The sequence below is a fragment of the Bufo gargarizans genome, chromosome 4 (genome assembly GCF_014858855.1).
Source record: "Bufo gargarizans isolate SCDJY-AF-19 chromosome 4, ASM1485885v1, whole genome shotgun sequence".
In the NCBI taxonomy this organism is placed as follows: domain Eukaryota; kingdom Metazoa; phylum Chordata; class Amphibia; order Anura; family Bufonidae; genus Bufo; species Bufo gargarizans.
In genome coordinates, this window is record NC_058083.1 from 62521561 (window position 1) to 62542773 (window position 21213).

The 21213-nt window shown below is 46.7% G+C and overlaps 1 protein-coding gene across 1 annotated transcript in view; it reads right to left on the reverse strand.

Annotated features, from left to right (window-relative positions):
* Positions 1–21213, reverse strand: part of LOC122935208 (zinc finger protein 397-like) — a 1371324-nt gene that overhangs the window by 795751 nt on the left and 554360 nt on the right. The window lies entirely within an intron of this gene.

Below are 21213 nucleotides of genomic sequence, written 5' to 3' on the forward strand. Positions count from 1 at the left end.
CTTAGGGCTTGGGCACCGACCGTTGACCAGCCACATGCAGATCGCAGACCCATTCACTTAAATGGGGTTCACAAAACACATCCGACGGTCTGCACTGCAAAAAAGTAGTGCATGCACTACTTTTTTGCGGTGCGGAGGCACGGACAGAAACACCACGGAAGCACTTCGTAGTGCTTCCATGGGGTTCCGATCCGTGCTTACATTCTGCATCTCAGTGATTGCGGACCCATTGAAGCCTGAGGCCTTAAGAAAATAAATTCCTTCCTGACTCCAGATCTACACTCAGAATCCCTCCCTGGATCATGGTCCCATCTCCAGTAATCTAGTCACTAGAAGCTGGAATATTATTACCCTCCAGACCTCCAGGATCCTTCTAGACTCTTCTAGAGAATCCCTCCATGACCCCTTCCGCTGGCAGAGCGTCCATAGTCTCACTGCTCTTACAGTAAAGACCCCTCTTCTATGTTGGTGGAGAAACCTTCTTTCCTCTAGATGTAGTGGAGGCCTCCTTGTTATAGTCCAGTATCATCTAGATGTCAGACTAGTGGTAGAAATCCTCCCCCAGGCCACACTCCGGCCATCTCCTCCTCTGCTTCCTCTCCTCCTGGGTACAACCTACCTACTTACCTTCTCATGGCTCCTACAACATGACTATTGGTCCCCATGATCCATCACTGACCATACTGGTGGCTAATCTTCAGGTTCTCCATCACTTGGAAGGTCTGGAGGCCGTTCTCCAGGACCCTGGACTCTTCCTATCACTTCATATGATGGATTCTCCGTCCCAATGTCTGACTTGTTACAGAATACAATAAAGAGGAGAGAAATCTAGAAACGTTTACCTCTCCGCTCAGCAGGGAGATGATCTCCAAGGTGAAGTCTAATATTCTTCTGCTGATCTCCTTCCTGTCCATCCTTGGTGGTCATTCAGGAGAAGAGGAGAGAACTGGAGGAGCTGGAGGCTTCTAGTACTGCAGGCGCCTTTATGAGGAGAGGAGAGGCTGGAAATCCTCCAGGGACAAGAGCATTAGTGAGATCCAGAACCGCACTTACTGCTCCTGGAGAGACCCCGCTTCTCAGAGCCCCCAGCACCGGGGATAAAGGGGGATTCTGGAGAAATGGCTGATACCAGAGAGAAGAAGAGGCTCCAGACACCACAGCAGTGACTACCGACCAGGACCTGCTCTGTATCTGCTGCACTGCAAGAGCTGAAGGACCTGGGATGATGTCACTGTCATGTGATCAGTGCAGGGGGCGGAGCTCAGCAGCAGTAATGTGGTGATGAAGGACCTGTGATGATGTCACTGTCATGTGATCAGTGCAGGGGGCGGAGCTCAGCAGCTGTAATGTGGTGATGAGAGACCTGTGATGATGTCACCATCATGTGATCAGTGCTGGGGTAGGGGCCCAGCAGTGGAGAGGAAGAAGAAAATGGTGGACTGATGAATTTATTGTGACAGTGAAGGACATGCTGGGAGTTGTAGTCCCCTCCTCTTTTATCTCCTCCTGTAATGTTCTCTGATATCACATAATAACAGCCTGGACATGCTGGGAGTTGTAGTCCTCTCCGCTGTCAGCACTTTGCAGTAGGACCCCCATCCTTTCCCCTCTGAGGAGTTGTAGTTATGTCCTGTCGGCTGTTCTCAGGACCTATAGACTCTCGTTCACACGGTAACATTGATGATGAATGAGAACTCCCTGTATTAGGACCTGATCACATCACGTTGTAGAGGCTAGACTGGAGGTCTACATCAGGAGAACTCCCATCATGTATCTGCAAGGAGAGTGTGTAGACGTATAGTGGGGTAGGTTGTCCATGCAGCCCCCTGCAGAGAAGAGTAGTGAGACCCTCCGGGATCCCTCCACTGGGCCTCGATCAGGGGATCCCTGCCCTACGCTGCGCTGCTATGGTCCGACTGGTGGTGGTTCTGTCAGGACTGTGACATTGTGATATTTGTTTTCTGTATGGCGGAAGGATCATCCAGGTGATGGAGAATTCACTCATTATTCCGGAACCCCATGCATCATGGCCGCAGATAGATTATTTACTGGCTAGCAATGGCCTTAGAATGAAGGTCCAAGACACCAATGTTGGAGATCTTGTGATCTCAGATCACTCTCCAATATCTGAGGAGATACCAGACACTAGTGTGCGGGGATCAGAATATGTCTGGAGACTTCAAGCTTTTCTGGGTGATAATGAAGACATTATAACACGGTTATGCCTCACACAATGCAGCCCATCAGACCCAACCAATACTTTTCTGGGAAATTTCCAAAGTGGTAATCAGGGGCAAATTGATCTCACATTTGGTGTATTGGCGAAAAAAGTCCCACCATCAATACTCCCAGGTGAGTGATTCCTAGAGATCTGCAACTTTAATAACTCCCTTCTCCCTCTTTCTGACCACAACATCCTTTAGTCTCACAAATCCACACCCATCCCAGCACACCCTTACCTATTACACATACAGAAATCTGCAGGCCATTGACCCTCCTACACTTGCAGACACTCTACACTCATCATTGTCCCCAATCTCTTCCCTCTCCTGATTTTCTTTTCTTGCAAGCTTTTGAATTGATCCCTGCCTCGGCTGATCCGTGCACACAGAGGATTTGGTGAGCTGGACTTTTGTTACATTGTGCTGGTTTACCCTCAGAAGCACCCTGAATAAAGTAGCACCCCCTACCCTCAGAACCTCCAAACACAAACCAAAGCAGCTCTGGCTTACACCACAAACTTGGTTTCCTCCATTACAAATTCATGATAAGAACCTATAACTCTGCCCTTCATCTTGCCAAACAGGCCTACTTCACCATCCTAATCTCATCACTGTCCAACAACCCAAAAAAACTCTTTGACTCTTTCCACTACCTCCTAGGACGTAAAGTGCAGGCACCTATAACAGACCTCCGTGCTGAAGATCTGGCCCCCTACGTCACAGAGAAAACACCCGGCATGAAATCAGCTCCCAGTCGCTAAGTGTCATCGATCCTCTTCCCCTCGCATCTCCTTTGGCTTACTGTCCACGTTTGACCCAGTCATGGAAGAAGTCTCCAGGCCCCTCTCTTCTTCTCGTCATACCACATGTACTACTGACCCAAGTCCCTTACACCTATTCCAGTCTCTCTCTCCCGCTGTCACCACTCACCTAACAAAAATCTTGAACTTCTCTCTCTCTTCTGGTATCTTCCCTTCCTTTTTCAAATGCTCTATCGTTGCTACATTATTAACAAAAAACATCTCTTGACCCATCCTGCACAAGTAACTACAGACCAACTCTCCAATCTTCCTTTTATCTCTAATCTCCTGGAGCGTCTGGTCTACTCTCGCCTCATCCGCCATCGCTCACTTTCTCCTTGATCCATCACAATCTAGTTTCCGCGCCCTACATTCTACAGAAACTGCCCTCACCAAAGTGACAAATGACCTCCTGACAGCAAAATGCAGCGGTAATTACTCTCTGCTCATTCTCCTCTGCCTCTCTACAGCTTTTGACACTGTAGTTTATTATTCGCTGGCTCCACTTCTTCTCCTTTCCCTCTTGTTGTTGGGGTTCCTCAGGGTTCAGTCCTAGGCCGTCTCCTCTTCTGTCTGTACACAGCCCCAATTAAACAGACCATCAGCAAATGTGGTTTCAGTACCATCTCTATGCTGATGACACACAACTATACACTTCATTCCCCGACATCACGCCTACTGTATTACAGAACACCAGTGACTGTCTTTCCGCCATCTCTAACATTATGTCCTCTCTCTATCTAAAACGGAATCTTTCAAAAACTGAACTTCATGTGTTCTTTCCATCTACAAACCTACCTAATCCATCTCAGTGTATGGCATGCCGGCTCTCTTGGTGTTATGTTTGACACTGATCTTTCCTTCACCCCACATGTTCAAGATATTGCCTGTTTATGTCACCTGCACCTCAAAAACACTATAGAAACAACAAAATCTCTCATTGTTTCCCTGATCCATTCTGGTCTTTATTACTGTAACTGACCATTAATTGGTCTCCTTAATGCAGCAGCCAGGATCCACTGTCTAACTGCTACTCTGATGTCTCCAGTCATTGCACTGGTTGCCCATACAGTATAAAATCCAATTTAAACTGTGCTCACCCACAAAGCTCTCCACAGTGCTGCACCCCCTACCTCTATGTCCATCATTGCCATCAGGTCAGAAATCAGTGGGACATACAGTAGGTATACCCATCTACTTTTCTGGGAAGTCTGACTAGAAGTGGTTTTCATGAAATAATTGTGACAAAAAAAACATTTCAACATGCCAAGCGACTAAACTATGCGCAAAAACATAGGAACCGTGGTGCAGAAAAATGGCAGCAGGTGGTCCAGACTGATGAGTCAAAATGTTAAATATTTGACTGTAACAGAAAACAGTAAGCCTGGTGGAGGTTCCTTTAAAGTTCGGGGCTGCATTTCAGCAAATGGAATTGGGTATTTGGTCAGGATTAATGGTGTCCTCAATGCTCATAGATATTGGCAGATACTTATCCATCATTCTTCATTGTACGAGAGGCTGCCGTAGGATAATGTGAAATATAATTTGTTAGAAAGACTTAAGATCTGCTGAACATAGACCCAGAAACTTGTCCATGACACTAAACATACAAAATGAAGGGGTTTAAATTTCCAAATCGAAGTGAGGACCTAAATTCTTTCAGTATGCCGTGGAAAGTAAAACTGGACATGTTAAAAAAAAAAAACAAGCAGATGTTTCAATAGGCACATCTTGTATGGGTCCTTGAGCTGTCCTTTTAAAAACAGATAGCCCCGGTCACATGAATGGAAAGATTTACATTTCTTATGTTATCTTTGCCTGCTGGAGATTGTTTTTGAAAATGGAGCAGACCCAGGTATTCATGTATTCAAGACAGAAAATTGGAAAGAAAAAATTTGTTAAACAAATGATTCTGAATTTAATTTATGATAGTTATTTTTTTTTGCTTGCTTAATTCCATCCCTATCATCATTGTATGTATACTGTATGATAAGAACAAATATCAAGGTTCATGGGGCAACTCATCTTCTGACAGTAAACAAGGCTCTTCTTTTCTTCCTTAGGCTACTTTCACACTAGCGTTTTTGCTGAATCTGGCAGGGTTCAGCAAAAACTCGTCCGTTACTGATAATACAACCATCTGCATTCGTTATGAACGGATCCGGTTGTATTATCTTTAAAATAGCCAAGACGGATCAATCATTAACTCCATTGGAAGTCAATGGAGGACGGATCCTTTTTCTATTGTGGCAGATTGTGCCAGAGAAAACTGATCCGTCCCCATTGACTTTCATTGGGAGTCATGATGGATCAGTTTTTCCCAGGGTGGAAAGCAAAATACAACTTGCTGCGGGTTTGCTCTCCGTTATGATAACAGAGCGGAATGCTTTTTGGAGCATTCCGTTCTGTTCAGTTGTGTCCCCATTTACAATAAATGGGGTCAAAACTTTTACACTATCGGAAAACGATAGTGTAAAAGTAGCCTTATACCCACAATGCTTATCATCCATGGATCGCGGCCACTATTGATCTCAGTTAAATATAAATTGGGTTTGGCAGATCTGGGCTAATTCCACCCCAAAAAAAATAAATTTTATTTATTTCCTCTGTGACTTCTCTGATGATACTTAAGATTGGCATTACAAATAAAAGATCTCCCACATTCTGAACATGAATACGGCTTCTCTCCTGTGTGAAGTCTCTGATGTATAATGAGACTTGATGAATGTGCAAAGGATCTCCCACATTCAGGACATGAAAATGGCTTCTCTCCTGTGTGAAGTCTCTGGTGTTTAACAAGACTTGATTTATATGTAAAGGATTTGCCACATTCAGAACATGAAAATGGCTTCTCTCCTGTATGAGTTCTATTATGTTGAAGAAGAAATGATTTCTTAATAAACGATTTCTCACATTCTGAACATGAATACGGCTTCTCTCCTGTGTGAAGTCTCTGATGTATAACGAGACTTGATGACTGTGCAAAGGATCTCCCACATTCAGGACATGAAAATGGCTTCTCTCCTGTGTGAAGTCTCTGGTGTTTAACAAGACTTGATTTATATGTAAAGGATTTGCCACATTCAGAACATGAAAATGGCTTCTCTCCTGTATGAGTTCTATTATGTTGAAGAAGAAGTGATTTCTCCATAAAAGATTTCTCACATTCTGAACATGAATACGGCTTCTCTCCTGTGTGAAGTCTCTGATGTACAACGAGACTTGATGTCTGTGGAAAGGATTTCCCACATTCAGGACATGAAAATGGCTTCTCTCCTGTGTGAAGTCTCTGATGTACAACGAGACTTGATGTCTGTGCAAAGGATTTCCCACATTTAGGACATGAAAATGGCTTCTCTTCTGTGTGATTTCTCTGATGTATAACGAGACTTGATGTCTGTGCAAAGGATTTCCCACATTTAGGACATGAAAATGGCTTTTCTCCTGTGTGAAGTCTCTGGTGTAAAACAAGACCTGATTTATGTGTAAAGGATTTGCCACATTTAGAACATGAAAATGGCTTCTCTCCTGTATGAGTTCTATTGTGTTGAAGAAGATGTGATTTCTCCATAAAAGATTTCCCACATTCTGAACATGAATATGGCCTCACTCCTGTGTGAACTCTCTGATGTTCCCTCAGTTTGGCTTTACTAATGAAACATTTCCCACATTCTGAACATGGAAATGGCTTCTCTCCTGTGTGACGTTTCTGATGTTTAACCAGATCTGATTTATTTGTAAAACACTTCCCACATTCTGAACATGGAAATGGCTTCTCCCCTGTGTGAATTCTCTCATGTATAATAATATATGATTTATCTGTAAAGCTTTTACCACAGTATGAACAGGGAAATCTCCTCTTTCTTGTGTGAGTTTTCTTACATGTAATAACATTTGATTGTGGAGTATTTGTGGTAACAATCTGTGATTGGTCAGGAAGAGGTTCACCATGATTAGGAGGATTATATGATAGATCTGGACTTGTTTTAACAATCTGACATTGCTCACTGAAAGGTTCCTCATGATTATTTGGATTACGTGGTAGATCTGTAATCAGAAGTTCTGGATATACAATCAGGGTAATGAGGTTTTCTCCTGAAGAGTGCGGCATGATGGCTCCATCTTCTACTTGCGATAACATGACGGTTCCCTCAGAGTTCTTATTGGCATTTCCTGTTAGGATGTAAAATGGATTTTATGATTTTTTTCTTCACCACAGTCTAGGAACAGACATGTTGGTTGAGCCAAATCCAGAAGTGGATCTAGCAGGAAAGAAAAGTAGAAATCCTTCCTTTATATTTACTATTCCTTTGGAGCCGGTAACTATAGGCCACAAAATAATGGAAACTAATGAATAACAAGATGATTGACCTTTTTTCAATTTCAAAAATAAGTTTACTACTAGTTAGGTGAGGTCAGTAGTTAGCCTGCAATCAATAAATCTGTGGCATTTTACAGTACAAGCAAATAAGATAAGATTTTAACGAATCTGAGAAAAAGCTGATGCGTAAACTAACCTGCAGTTTGTCTATTTATGCTGTGGGTAACCAACACAGATCTCTGAACTCCACAGCTAATCTGCACGTGACACATCTCTTAGGACCTTGCCCTAACAAAAAAAACCTGCAGCCCTACGTGAGATCAGTAAATATTCTTAGATGCTGTGATCGCTATTAACTGTAAGACCCAAGTGGTTAAATAGCTGGGATCGAAACTACCTCTGATCCCGGCAGCAGGCAGATCTCCAGTGTAAACCACAGCCTTCACCCATTGTGTAATGAGCTGCCTCAGCTTACTTTACTAGAGCTCTAAGGTGAAGCCTCACCTGAAGAAACCTCCCTTCCTCCATTCATGATTCCATACCTGTGGTCACATGGACTGGAATGTCCTCCTCCACCTCACTCTTACACGGGGGATCGCCCATCATCCGCTCTTCTTCATCCTCCACTTTAATATCAGTCACATCTTCCCCCTGATTTGTCATCTGTAACAATTCAGGACAATACAGCAGACAGCTGGGAAATCTAACAGATCCACATAAGAGACCCCCACAATTTATGACCCCTCTATGACTGCAGGACCCCCTATATAGATGTGTATAGGGCTCAGCTCCATCTACCTGATGGTTCTCCGGGAGCTTCTCCTCTGGACAGTCCTGGGAATACAGAGGACGGGGACATCTCTCGGGGGTATTTCTGCTCCTGGATCCATCTGTGGAGACACAAGCACACAGTGACTGAATACACGGCCTCCTGTAGATCTGTCTATAGATCAGACTCTTCTCTCAGCTCCTTCACTTCTAGGTTTCGTGATTGGGGCTTAAATAACAATGTTCTGCTCCTCACCAACTTTCTGCTAAACCAAAACTAATCCAGTCATCCCACATAAAATAATTCACCACTGGGACCCTCACAGATCATGAGAACAGGGGTCCTGTGTCCTCACATGGATGGAGAGGTGGCTGTACATGTCTGCTGCTCCACTCACTGTCAGTAGAAATGCTGGAGATAGCTGGTAAGTTGAGGAAGGAGGATATGTGCTACGTCCACTCCAAATGAGGACACAGGATCCTTGTTCTTATGATCAGTGAGAAAAAAAGGAGCAGACATTTATCCCCTGTCCTGTGAAGAGAGGACAAGTGTTTATTAAGGGAGAAGTCTTTCATGTAACTGTTGATTCTACATCCCCGGCTTCTTACAGGAGAGGTCGGATCATTTATAACCAGAGCAGACTGTGCTCCGCTGCTGATAACAGAGAGGAATAACCCCGGCTGGTCTGATGGCCTCCACCGCTATATCCACGCTCTACTGCAGGAACATCCACATTCAGAAACACTCATTTAAAGAAAAAAATTAACACATCCATAAGCCCCATGTATACGGCACGGCGCAGGTTCTCCTGCAGGACCCTCTGTATAGAAAAGTGTCATCTACTGTACCGGCCGATGGAGGCCAAGAGGACACTATATCTGTCAGGGGGATGGAGCCTATGGAGAAGTGTGATGTATATGGGAAATGTAGGCTCTAACGTGATGTGACCGGAGAATAACATGTGGAGCTCCTACATTACATGTCATTACACGCGTGTACACACTGCACATGACCGGACTGAGGCTCTAACACGGCCTCTTCTCACCTCGTCTCTTTTTACCTGGTGATGTCAGAGGCCGGGGAGCCTCCATCTTGGCCTTTTTGTACAGATCCTTGTGTCCTGCTAAATACTCCCACTCCTCCATGGAGAAATAGACCGCAACATCCTGAGACCTTACAGGAACCTGACAACACAATGACACCGTCATCACCCAGACCCCTCCAGTGCTGTTACTGGAGAATTTCCCAGCATTCCCAGCAGTGTCACCTCTCCAGTCAGCAGCTCCATCATCTTGTGGGTGAGTTCTAGGATCTTCTGCTCATGTATCAGGGGGGGAGGCTCTGTGATGAGGGTCCTGCTCCACCGTCCTGACTCATGGATGATGGGAGTCCCCCCGGATGTCTTTTTCACTATGGTGTAATCCTGTGGATGGAGAGAGACACTTAGGGAAATATATTCCTTCCTGACTCCAGATCTACACTCAGAATCCCTCCCTGGATCATGGCCCCATCTCCAGTAATCTAGTCACTAGAAGCTGGAATATTATTACCCTCCAGACCTCCAGGCTCCTTCTGGACTCTTCTAGAGAATCCCCCATGACCCCTTCCTCTGGAAGAGAGCTCCATAGTCTCACTGCTCTTACAGTAAAGACTCCTCTTTTATGTTGGTGGAGAAACCTTCTTTCCTCTAGACGTAGTGGAGGCCTCCTTGTTATAGTCCAGTATCATCTAGATGTCAGACTAGTGGTAGAAATCCTCCCTCTAGGCCACACTCCGGCCATCTCCTCCTCTGCTTCCTCTCCTCCTGGGTACAACCTGCCTACTTACCTTCTCATGGCTCCTACAACATGACTATTGGTCTCCATGATACATCACTGACCATACTGGTGGCTGATCTTCAGGTTCTCCGTCACTTGGACGGTCTGGAGGCCGTTCTCCAGGACCCTGGACTCTTCCTATCACTTCCTATGATGGATTCTCCTTCCCGATGTCTGACTCGTTACAGAATACAATAAAGAGGAGAGAAATCTAGAAAAGTTTACCTCTCCGCTCAGCAGGGAGATGATCTGCAAGGTGAGGTCTAATATTCTTCTGCTGATCTCCTTCCTGTCCATCCTTGGTGGTCATTCAGGAGAAGAGGAGAGAACTGGAGGAGCTGGAGGCTTCTAGTACTGCAGGCGCCTTTATGAGGAGAGGAGAGGCTGTAAATCCTCCAGGTACAAGAGCATTAGTGAGATCCAGAACCGCACTTACTGCTCCTGGAGAGACCCCGCTTCTCAGAGCCCCCAGCACCGGGGATAAAGGGGGATTCTGGAGAAATGGCTGATACCAGAGAGAAGAAGAGGCTCCAGACACCACAGCAGTGACTACCAACCAGGACCTGCTCTGTATCTGCTGCACTGCAAGAGCTGAAGCACCTGGGATGACATCACTGTCATGTGATCAGTGCAAGGGGCGGAGCTCAGCAGTGGAAAGAAGTAGTGCTGAAGGATCTGGGATGATGTCACCATCATGTGATCAGTGCAGGGGCGGAGCTCAGCAGTGGAGAGAAGTGGTAGAGAAGGACCTAGGATGATGTCACTGTCATGTGATCTTTAAGGTAGGGGCGGAGCTCAAATGTGGAGACAGTGTGATCATGAAGGACCTGGGATGATGTCACCATCATGTGATCAGTGCTGGGGTAGGGGCCCAGCAGTAGAGAGGAAGAAGAAAATGGTGGACTGATTAATTCATTGTGACAGTGAAGGAGATGCTGGGAGTTGTAGTCCTCTCCTCTTCTATCTCCTCCTGTAATGTTCTCTGATATCACATAATAACGCCCTGGACATGCTGGGAGTGTTGAGCGAACTTGTGTTTTAACCACTTCAACCCCGCTAGCTGAAACCCCCTTAATGACCAGGCCACTTTTTACACTTCAGCACTACACTACTTTCACTGTTTATTGCTCGGTCATGCAACTTACCACCCAAATGAATTTTACCTCCTTTTCTTCTCACTAATAGAGCTTTCATTTGGTGGTATTTCATTGCTGCTGACATTTTAACTTTTTTTGTTATTAATCGAAATTTAACGATTTTTTTGCAAAAATTTTAGCTGTAAAATTTTGCAAAAAAAAACGACATCCATATATAAATTTTTCGCTAAATTTATTGTTCTACATGTCTTTGATTAAAAAAAAATGGTTTGGGTAAAAGTTATAGCGTTTACAAACTATGGTACAAAAATGTGAATTTCCGCTTTTTGAAGCAGCTCTGACTTTCTGAGCACCTGTCATGTTTCCTGAGGTTCTACAATGCCCAGACAGTACAAACACCCCACAAATGACCCCATTTCGGAAAGTAGACACCCTAAGGTATTCGCTGATGGGCATAGTGAGTTCATAGAACTTTTTATTTTTTGTCACAAGTTAGCGGAAAATGATGATTTTTTTTTTTGTCGCTCGTGTAGACGGCTAACTACACTGGTGGATGGGGCCACGGAACCTCCTGGGTACAGGAGGTTCTCGATGATCTCTTCCTGAAATTTGAGGATCGATCGTGTTCTCCCAGCCTTACTGTAGAGAACAAAACTATTATACAGAGCCAATTGAATTAAATATACAGACACCTTCTTATACCAGCGTCTGGTTCTGCGGGACACTAAATACGGAGCCAACATCTGGTCATTGAGGTCCACCCCTCCCATGTGAAGGTTATAGTCGTGGACTGAGAGGGGCTTTTCAATGACACGGGTTGCTCACTCAATTTGTATTGTCGTGTCTGCGTGAATGGAGGAGAGCATGTAAACGTCACGCTTGTCTCTCCATTTCACCGCGAGCAGTTCTTCGTTACACAAGGCAGCCCTCTGCCCCCTTGCAAGACGGCCGGTACCGAGCCGTTGGGGGAAGCCCGCGCGACTAGTTCGCGCGGTGCCACAGGCACCAATCTGTTCTAGAAACAAATGCCTAAAGAGGGCCAACTTGTGTAAAAATTGTCCACATAAAGATGGTACTCCTTGCCGAATAAGGGTGACACCAAGTCCCAAACTGTCTTCCCACTGCTCCCCAGGTAGTCAGGGCAACCGACCGGCTCCAGGGTCTGATCTTTTCCCTCATAGATCCGAAATTTGTGGGTATAGCCTGTGGCCCTTTCAGAGCTTATACAATTTGACCCCATACCGGGCGCGCTTGCTTGGGATGTATTGTTTGAAGCCAAGGCGCCCGGTAAAATGTATTAGGGACTCGTCTACGCAGATGTTTTGCTCAGGGGTATACAAATCTGCAAATTTCTGGTTGAAATGGTCTATGAGGGGCCGAATTTTGTGGAGCCGGTCAAAAGCTGGGTGGCCTCTGGGACGGGAGGTGGTGTTGTTGCTAAAGTGCAGGAAATGCAGGATGGTCTCAAATCGTGTCCTGGACATAGCAGTAGAGAACATGGGCATGTGATGAATTGGGTTCGTGGACCAATATGACCGCAATTCATGCTTTTTAGTTAGACCCATGTTGAGGAGAAGGCCCAGAAAAATTTTAATTTCGGAAACTTGGACTGGTTTCCACCGGAAAGGCTGGGCATAAAAGCTTCCCAGGTTGGCGGTTATAAATTGTGTGGCATAACGATTTGTTTCGGCCACGACTAAGTCCAAGAGCTCCGCAGTCAAGAACAGCTCAAAAAATCCCAGGGCCGAACCGATCTGAGCTGTCTCAACCCGAACTCCAGACTGGGCGGTGAAAGGGGGAACTACAGGTGCGGCTGAAGTTGGGGACTGCCAATCAGGGTTTGCCAGCACCTCAGGGATTCTAGGGGCTCTACGGGCCCGTCTTTGCGGTGGCTGCGACGGGGTAACTACTGCTCGTGCCACCGTACCAGCTTCAACTGCCCTTCTGGTGCTCGCTACTTCACCATGTTCTACGGCAGTGCTGGTACTAGGTCCAGGAAGGGCTGGGCTGCTGGTGAATGCCTCACCACGTAATCCGACAGCGCCAGCCCCACTCTGCTGCTCTTGAAGCGGATCCTGCGCAACCTGTGGTCTAGCGACACGGGGCCGGGTACGCCTGGTGCCATCGGGGACCTCAGCCTCCTCGTCTGAACTTTGGGTCAGAGAGCCACTGCTTTCTACAGGTTCGTATTCTGACCCGCTAGATTCATCAGATGAGGGTTCCCACTCCTCATCCGACTGGGTCAGAAGCCTGTAGGCCTCTTCAGAGGAATACCCCCTGTTTGACATTTGGGCAACTAAATTTAGGGGGTATTCCCTGAGACTACCCAAGAAAAAAAAAGCAAGCCTGTCTTACAAATGGGAGGCTAGCGAAGTACCGGAGGCCGCTGCGGTTGATAAAAAATATCAAAACTGATTTTTTTTATCGCAGCAGCGCGTGTAAAGTGATTGTGCAGTGATCAAAAAATAATAATTTTTGTCACTGCGGTGGGGCGGGCGTGGGCGAACGCACGTGTGGGCGACCGATCAGGCCTGATCGGGCAAACACTGCGTTTTGGGTGGAGGGCGAACTAAAGTGACACTAATACAATTATAGATCTGACCGTGATCAGTTTTGATCACTTCCAGATACTATAAAAGTACAAAAGCTGATTAGCGATACGCTAATCAGCGAATAACGGACTGCGGTGCGGTGGGCTGGGTGCTAAACGATCGCTAACTACCTAACCAAGGGACCTAAACTATCCTAAACCTAACAGTCAATACCAGTGAAAAAAAAAAAGTGACAGTTTACACTGATCACTTTTTTCCTTTCACTAGTGATTGACAGGGGTGATCAAAGGGTTAATTGGGGTGCAGGGGGTGATCTGGGGCTAAGTGTGTAGTGTTGGTGGGTACTCACTGTGTAGCCTGCTCCTCTGCTGAGACCAACCAACCAAAAGGACCAGCAGAGGAGCAGGGCAGCCATATAACACATTATATTTACTAATATGATCTGCTCTGTGGCTTCTGATTGGATTTTTTAAAAATCATCAGCTTGCCAGCCGCGATCATTGGCTGGCAAGCTGATGACGCGACCCCCCTTGACGAAATGCCGGCCCGAACTGCGCATGCGTGGGCCGGCAAAGAGCGAGATGACGCGTATATGCGTGACTCTGCGCAGCGCTGCCACCTCCAGACCGCAGATCTGCGTTAGGCGGTCCGGAGGCGGTTAAGTTCAGCGTCTAAAGTAAGGGTTTGTGTTATCGAAGAATCGCGTTATGGATTCTAAATTCCGTTGTGGTCCGTGGTAGCAGAATCCAAAACGCGATTCTTCGATAGCCCGAACCCGAACTTTAGACGCCGAACTTAAAACACAAGTTCACTCAACACTACAGGCTAGGGGTTGTAGTCCTCTCCGCTGAGAGCGGTGTCAGCACTTTGCAGTAGGACCCCCATCCTTTTCCCTCTGAGGAGTTGTAGTCCTCTCCGCTGAGAGCGCTGTCAGCACTTTGTAGTAGGACCCCCATCCTTTTCCCTCTGAGGAGTTGTATTTATGTCCTGTCGGCTGTTCTCAGGACCTGTAGACTCTCGTTCACACGGTAACATTGATGATGATGATGATGAGAACTCCCTGTATTAGGACCTGATCACATCACGTTGTAGAGGCTAGACTGGAGGTCTACATCAGGAGAACTCCCATCAGGTATCTGCAAGGAGAGTGTGTAGACGTATAGTGGGGTAGGTTGTCCATGCAGCCCCCTGCAGAGAAGAGTAGCGAGACCCTCATCATCCAGGAGATTAACCCTGGGAGCGAGAATAAACTGGAGAACCTGGATCCCTGCCCTACGCTGCTATGGTCCGACTGGCTGTGGTTCTGTCAGGACTGTGACACACAGCATTATAAGTCAGTGTAATGCCCTGCGCTCCTGTGACATGAGCAGCCTCCATCACAGAGCATGGTCACCGCAGAGGACACGCTCAGCTGAAGAAGCCTAACAGAATCAGCAGGCAATTTATCACCAGACGCGGCAGGTACAGAATCCGGAGAGGCCGCAGGCGGTGAGGAGGGCACTGGACCTGGCATGTGGCTAGCGTCCATCCCTTCAGCTGACGTCTCCATGTAATTCCAGGAGCGACCTCCACCATTACAGTGGAGGCGGCACATTATGCACGGTTCAGATCTGTTTTATTTCGGGAATGTTCTGGTTGGGGGGAGGAGGGGAAACGGTCCAGATGACGCCTTAAGGCAGGCATCCTCAAACTGTGGCCTCCAGCTGTTGCAAAACTACAACTCCCAGCATGCCCGAACAGCCTACAGGTATCAGCCTACAGCAGGGCATTGTGGGAGTTGTAGTTTTACAGCTGGAGGGCCACAGTTTGAGGATGCCTGCCTTAGGGTTTACTCTCTGTCCACCGCTCCACCGTGCTCTACCCTCTACAAATGACTTACGACTGACGTCCACCACTTTGCTGCTTTCTCTTGTTCTTATTAGGAGTGGTTTTAACATCCCAAATGATGATCCAAACTCTTCTCTTGGCCTCTCTCCACTTACCTGCTCTGCCACACAAGGTAGATATTAGTCACCTGGCCGGCACCACAATGGCGGAGCTTTCACTGCCGCGCTCTCCATGTAGCACATGGCAACGTCTCCCCTGGATGATGTTCTCACTGGAGCGGAGTTATTTGTCTTTGTGCACAAAGGTTTATACCTTTCTGTCCCTCCTCCTAAGGATGTCCGGTGTGCAGTACTCATGTCCTGGTGGTCATCACCAGGACAGAACCATGGCTTTGTTTACTAACTATCTCTAACTCACTACACTAAAAGGAATGTAAAAGGCTAAATTATAGTTAAAGCACAAAGAACCAATCAGTACTTAAATTTAAAAAAAATACGCTTCTAACACAACCATAAAGCTCTCCCTTTTCTGCCATTAACCCCCAGCAACTTATTGACACCCTACAGCTATTAAAGGACCCAATCTCTTCCCTCTCTTGCCTGGACCTGGCTGCCGATCATTACAACCATACCCTCAAAACCACCCTGGACGAAGCAGCTCCCATTAGACTCCAACCTTCCCATCACGGAACGTGGGCAACCTTGGCACACACCTGAAACACGTTTTCTTCAGCGATGCCCTAGATGTGCCAAACATTTATGGAGAAAATCACGAATGTCTTCAGATTTTCTTAAAGGGGTTGTCCGGATTCAGAGCTGAACCCAGACATACCCTTATTTTCACCCCGGCAGCCCCCCTGAGGCTAGCATCGGAGCATCTCATGCTCCGATGCGCTCCCTTGCCCTGTGCTAAATTGTGCAGGGTAAGCAATCTTTTATTTACAATAGCACACTGCCGGGTGGAAACTTAGCGCTAAATCCTGCCCATCAGTGCTGGTGACGTCACCGGGCTTCCTGGCAGCCCCATGGAGAGCCCCGGTATATCACCGGATCTCCAAAAAATTGCCTTTGCCCTGCGCGATTTAGTGCAGGGCAAAGGAGACATGCTCGTCAGGGGGGCTGCCGGGGTGAAAATGGGGATATGAACCCGGACAATCCCTTTCATTCTCTTTCTCTTCCTTTTCAGTCCAGTCAAACAGAAGCCCTGACAGCTTATTTCTGAATTCCTGGCAGCTCATACTCATATTCTCATCAGCTTGGAAATAACTGAGCTATAATGAGTGTTCATGACTCTGATACTTTTCACTCCCTCCTCAGGCCTAAAGCTCTTGTGCCCATCACTGACCTCTGTACTGAAAAGCCCTTTTCAGGGCTGGTACATCAGTGTGCTTTTTTTTATTTTTATATATATATATATATATTGCAGTTGCCTGGCTGCCCGTGTGTGAGAAGCTGCAGGCTGAGTCATAGACAGCACTGTGTGCACACCATTCATACAGGGTGTGACAGAAAATACCTTGCAGATAAAAAAAAATTCTATTTAAAATTTTTCTGTGATCTAATCACATTTGCAAGCCCGTGTGTGTCAGGCCCACACAAACTGTACTGTGCCCACTGCCCACCACTTATATAGGGTGGCAAAGTACCTTGCACGCATAGTACCACTTATCTAAAAAAAAAATGACAGGCAGAGGCAGGTCACGCCGCAGGGGCCGTCGTGGTCGTGGTGCTGTGATTTCCACTGGCCCTGGAATAATGCCCAGTGTTCAGAGGCCACGTACCCTGAACCCAAAAGATTCTGAGAAAATAGTTGACGGGCTTACACAGGACACCCAATCCTCCGCTAAGAACCTTGACGCACCATCCTCCTCCAGCTCAGCTATGGTCACCTGCTCTCAAGTTACCACCACCACCACAGCCACCAAAGCCACTTTACTTGATCCCTCAGAGGAGTTATTTACACATCAGTTGGATGAAATTAGTGATGCGCAACCATTATTGCCAGAGGATGTAGATAACAGGGATATGTCTCAGTCAGGCAGCATTACACACATGGACGTACAGTGTGATGATGATGATGTTGTACCCGCTGCCGCTTCCTTTGCTGAGGTGTCAGAAACAAGTGAAGTGGTTGATGATGACGATGTGTCTGTGGATGCCACGTGGGTGCCTGCTCGAAGAGAAAAAGGAGAGGCGGAAAGTTCAGAAGGGAAGACAGAGAGAAGGAGACGACAAGTTGGAAGCAGGGGGAGGTAATCGCAAGGAGCTAGTGGCACAGTCAGACAGCATGTATCGACACCCGAGGTCAGCCAGGCAGCACGCCAATCAACGCATGCTGTTGCCACCACCAGAATGCCATCATTGCAAAGCTCAGCAGTGTGGCATTTTTTTTGTGTGTCTACCTCTGACAACAGTGATGCCATTTGCAACCTGTGCCAAAAGAAACTGAGTCGTGGGAAATCCAACACCCACCTAGGTACAACTGCTTTGCGAAGGCACACGATCTCACATCACAAACGCCTATGGGATCAACTCATGATGACGAGTAGAAGCAGCACACAAGCTCAAAGCCACCATCCTCCTCCTGGTCCAGCATCTTCAGCCACGTCAACCACTGCTGTCCTCCTTGCCCCCTATCAACCACCCGCCACTCCGCCTCTCACCTTCAGCAGTTCCATCTCATCTGCCCACAGTCAGGTGTCTGTAAAGGAAATGTTTGAGCGTAAGACGCCAATGTCACAGAGTCACCCCCTTGCCCGGCGTCTGACAGCTGGCTTGACGGAACTCTTAGCCCGCCAGCTTTTACCATACCAGCTGGTGGAGTCTGAGGCCTTCAAAAAATTTGTCGCTATTGGGACACCACAGTGGAAGGTACCCGGACAAATTTTTTTTCTCCAAAAAGGCAATCCCAAACCTCTAATCAGTGATTGAAAAGGAAGTCATGGCATCTCTGGCATACAGTGTTGGGGCAAGGGTCCATCTGACCACTGATACCTGGTCTGCAAAGCACGGTCAGGGCAGGTATATCACCTACACTGCGCATTGGGTCAACCTGCTGACGGCTGCCAAGCATGGAATGCGTGGCTCTGCAGCGGAGTTGGTGACACCGCCACGACTTGCAGGCAGGCCTACTGCCACCTCCTCTACTCCTCCTACTCTATCCTCTTCCATAACCTCCTCGGCTGAGTCCTCTTCTGCTGCGGCGTCTGGCTGCACATCAACTGAATCCCCCCAGCTCCCCAGGGGCTATTCCACATCCCGGATACGACAGTATCACGCTGTCTTGGGGTTGACTTGCCTGAAAGCAGAGAGCGACACCGGACCAGCACTCCTGTCCGCCCTGAACGCACAGGTGGATCAGTGGCTGACCCCGCACAAACTGGAGATCGGCAAAGTGGTGTGTGACAATGGAAGCAATTTGTTGGCAGCATTGAATTTGGGCAAGTTGTCACATGTGCCGTGCATGGCACATGTGTGTAATCTCATCGTACAATGCTTTGTGTCTAAGTACCCAGGCTTACAGGACGTCCTCAAGCAGGCCAGGAAGGTGTGTGGCCATTTCAGGCGCTCCTACACGGCCATGGCGCACTTTTCAGACATTCTGCTCCAACATCCTATTTGTTTTCTTCCTGGAGCGTGCCCTGCGAAGAGTGCTGGATCAGGGTGTAGATGAGCGGGAAGAGGAAGAGTTGTGGTCCATCACCATCACCACCAGCCTTGTCATCATCGCTTGCCGGACCTGCGGCAACGCTGAAAGAGGAGTATGAGGAAGAGGAGTCAGAGGAGGAATGTGGCTTTGAGGAGGAAGAAGACCAACCACAGCAGGCATCCCAGGGTGCTCGTTGTTGTCACCTATCTGGGACCTGTGGTGTTGTAAGTGGCTGGTGGTAAGAACAGACCGTCAATGACATCAGTGAGGACGAGGAACAGGAACTGAGTAGCTCGGCATCCAACCTTGTGCAAATGGGGTATTTCATGCTGTCATGTCTGTTGAGGGACCCTCGTATAAAAAGGATGAAGAACGACCTGTACTGGGTGGCCACGCTACTAGACCCCCGGTATAAGCAGAAAGTGGCGGAAATGTTACTAAATTACCGAAAGTCAGAAAGGATGCAGCAGTTCAAAACCAAACTAAAAAATATGCTTTACACAGCTTATAAGAGGGATGTCACAGCACAACGGGAATCTAACAGGGGAAGAGGTGAAAGTAATCCTCCTCCTACCACGACCACGGCGGCAAGGAAAGGACGCTTTACAGATGTGTTGTTGATGGAGGACATGCAGAGCTTTTTTTCAGTCCTACACATCACCACAGCCCTTCGGGATCCAGCCTTAGAGAACGACTCGACCGACAGGTAGCAGACTACCTCGCCTTAACTGCAGATATCGACACGCTAAGGAACGATGAACCCCTTTACTACTGGGTGTGCAGGCTTGACCTGTGGCCTGAACTATCCCAGTTTGTGATAGAACTTCTGGCCTGCCCCGCTTCAAGTGTCCTGTCAGAAAGGACCTTCAGTGCAGCAGGAGGCATTGTCACTGACAAAAGAAGTCGCCTCGGTCAAAAAAGTGTTGATTACCTCATCTTCATTAACCCCTTAAGGACCGGGCTCATTTTCACCTTAAGGACCAGGCCATTTTTTGCAAATCTGACCAGTGTCACTTTAAGTGCTGATAACTTTAAAACACTTTGACTTATCCAGGCCATTCTGAGATTGTTTTTTCGTCACATATTGTACTTCATGACACTGGTAAAATAAAGTCAAAAAAATGAATTTTTTTGCATAATAAAATACCTAATTTACCAAAAATTTTGAAAAATTTGCAAATTTCAAAGTTTCAGTTTCTCTACTTCTGTAACACATAGTAATACCCCCAAAAATTGTGATGACTTAACATTCCCCATATGTCTACTTCATGTTTGAATTATTTTGGGAATGATATTTTATTTTTTGGGGATGTTACAAGGCTTAGAAGTTTAGAAGCAAATCTTGAAATTTTTCAGAAATTTACAAAAACCCAATTTTTAGGGACCACTACAGCTCTGAAGTCACTTTGCGAGGCTTACATAATAGAAACCGCCCAAAAATGACCCCATTCTATAAACTACACCCCTCAAGGTATTCAAAACTGATTTTACAAACTCCGTTAACCCTTTAGGTGTTGCACAAGAGTTATTGGCAGATGGGGATGAAATTTGAGAATTTCATTTTTTTGCCTAATTTTCCATTTTAACCCATTTTTTCCACTAACAAAGCAAGGGTTAACAGCCAAACAAGACTGTATCTTTATTGCCCTGACTCTGCTGTTCACAGAAACACCCAATATGTGTCTGTAAACTACTGTACGGCCACACAGCGGGGCGTAGAGTGAAAGGTGCGCCGTATGGTTTTTGGAAGCCAGATTTTGCTGGACAGTTTTTTTTGACACCATGTCCCATTTGAAGCCCCCTGATGCACCCCTAGAGTAGAAACTCCATAAAAGTGACCCCATCTAAGAAACTACACCCCTCAAGGTATTCAAAACTGATTTTACAAACTTCGTTAACCCTTTAGGTGTTGCACAAGAGTTATTGGCAGATGGGAAAGAAATTTGAGAATTTCATTTTTTTGCCTAATTTTCCATTTTAACCAATTTTTTCCACTAACAAAGCAAGGGTTAACAGCCAAACAAGACTGTATCTTTATTGCCCTGACTCTGCCGTTTACAGAAACACCCCATATGTGGCCGTAAACTACTGTACGGCCACACAGCGGGGCGTAGAGTGAAAGGTGCGCCGTATGGTTTTTGGAAGCCAGATTTTGCTGGA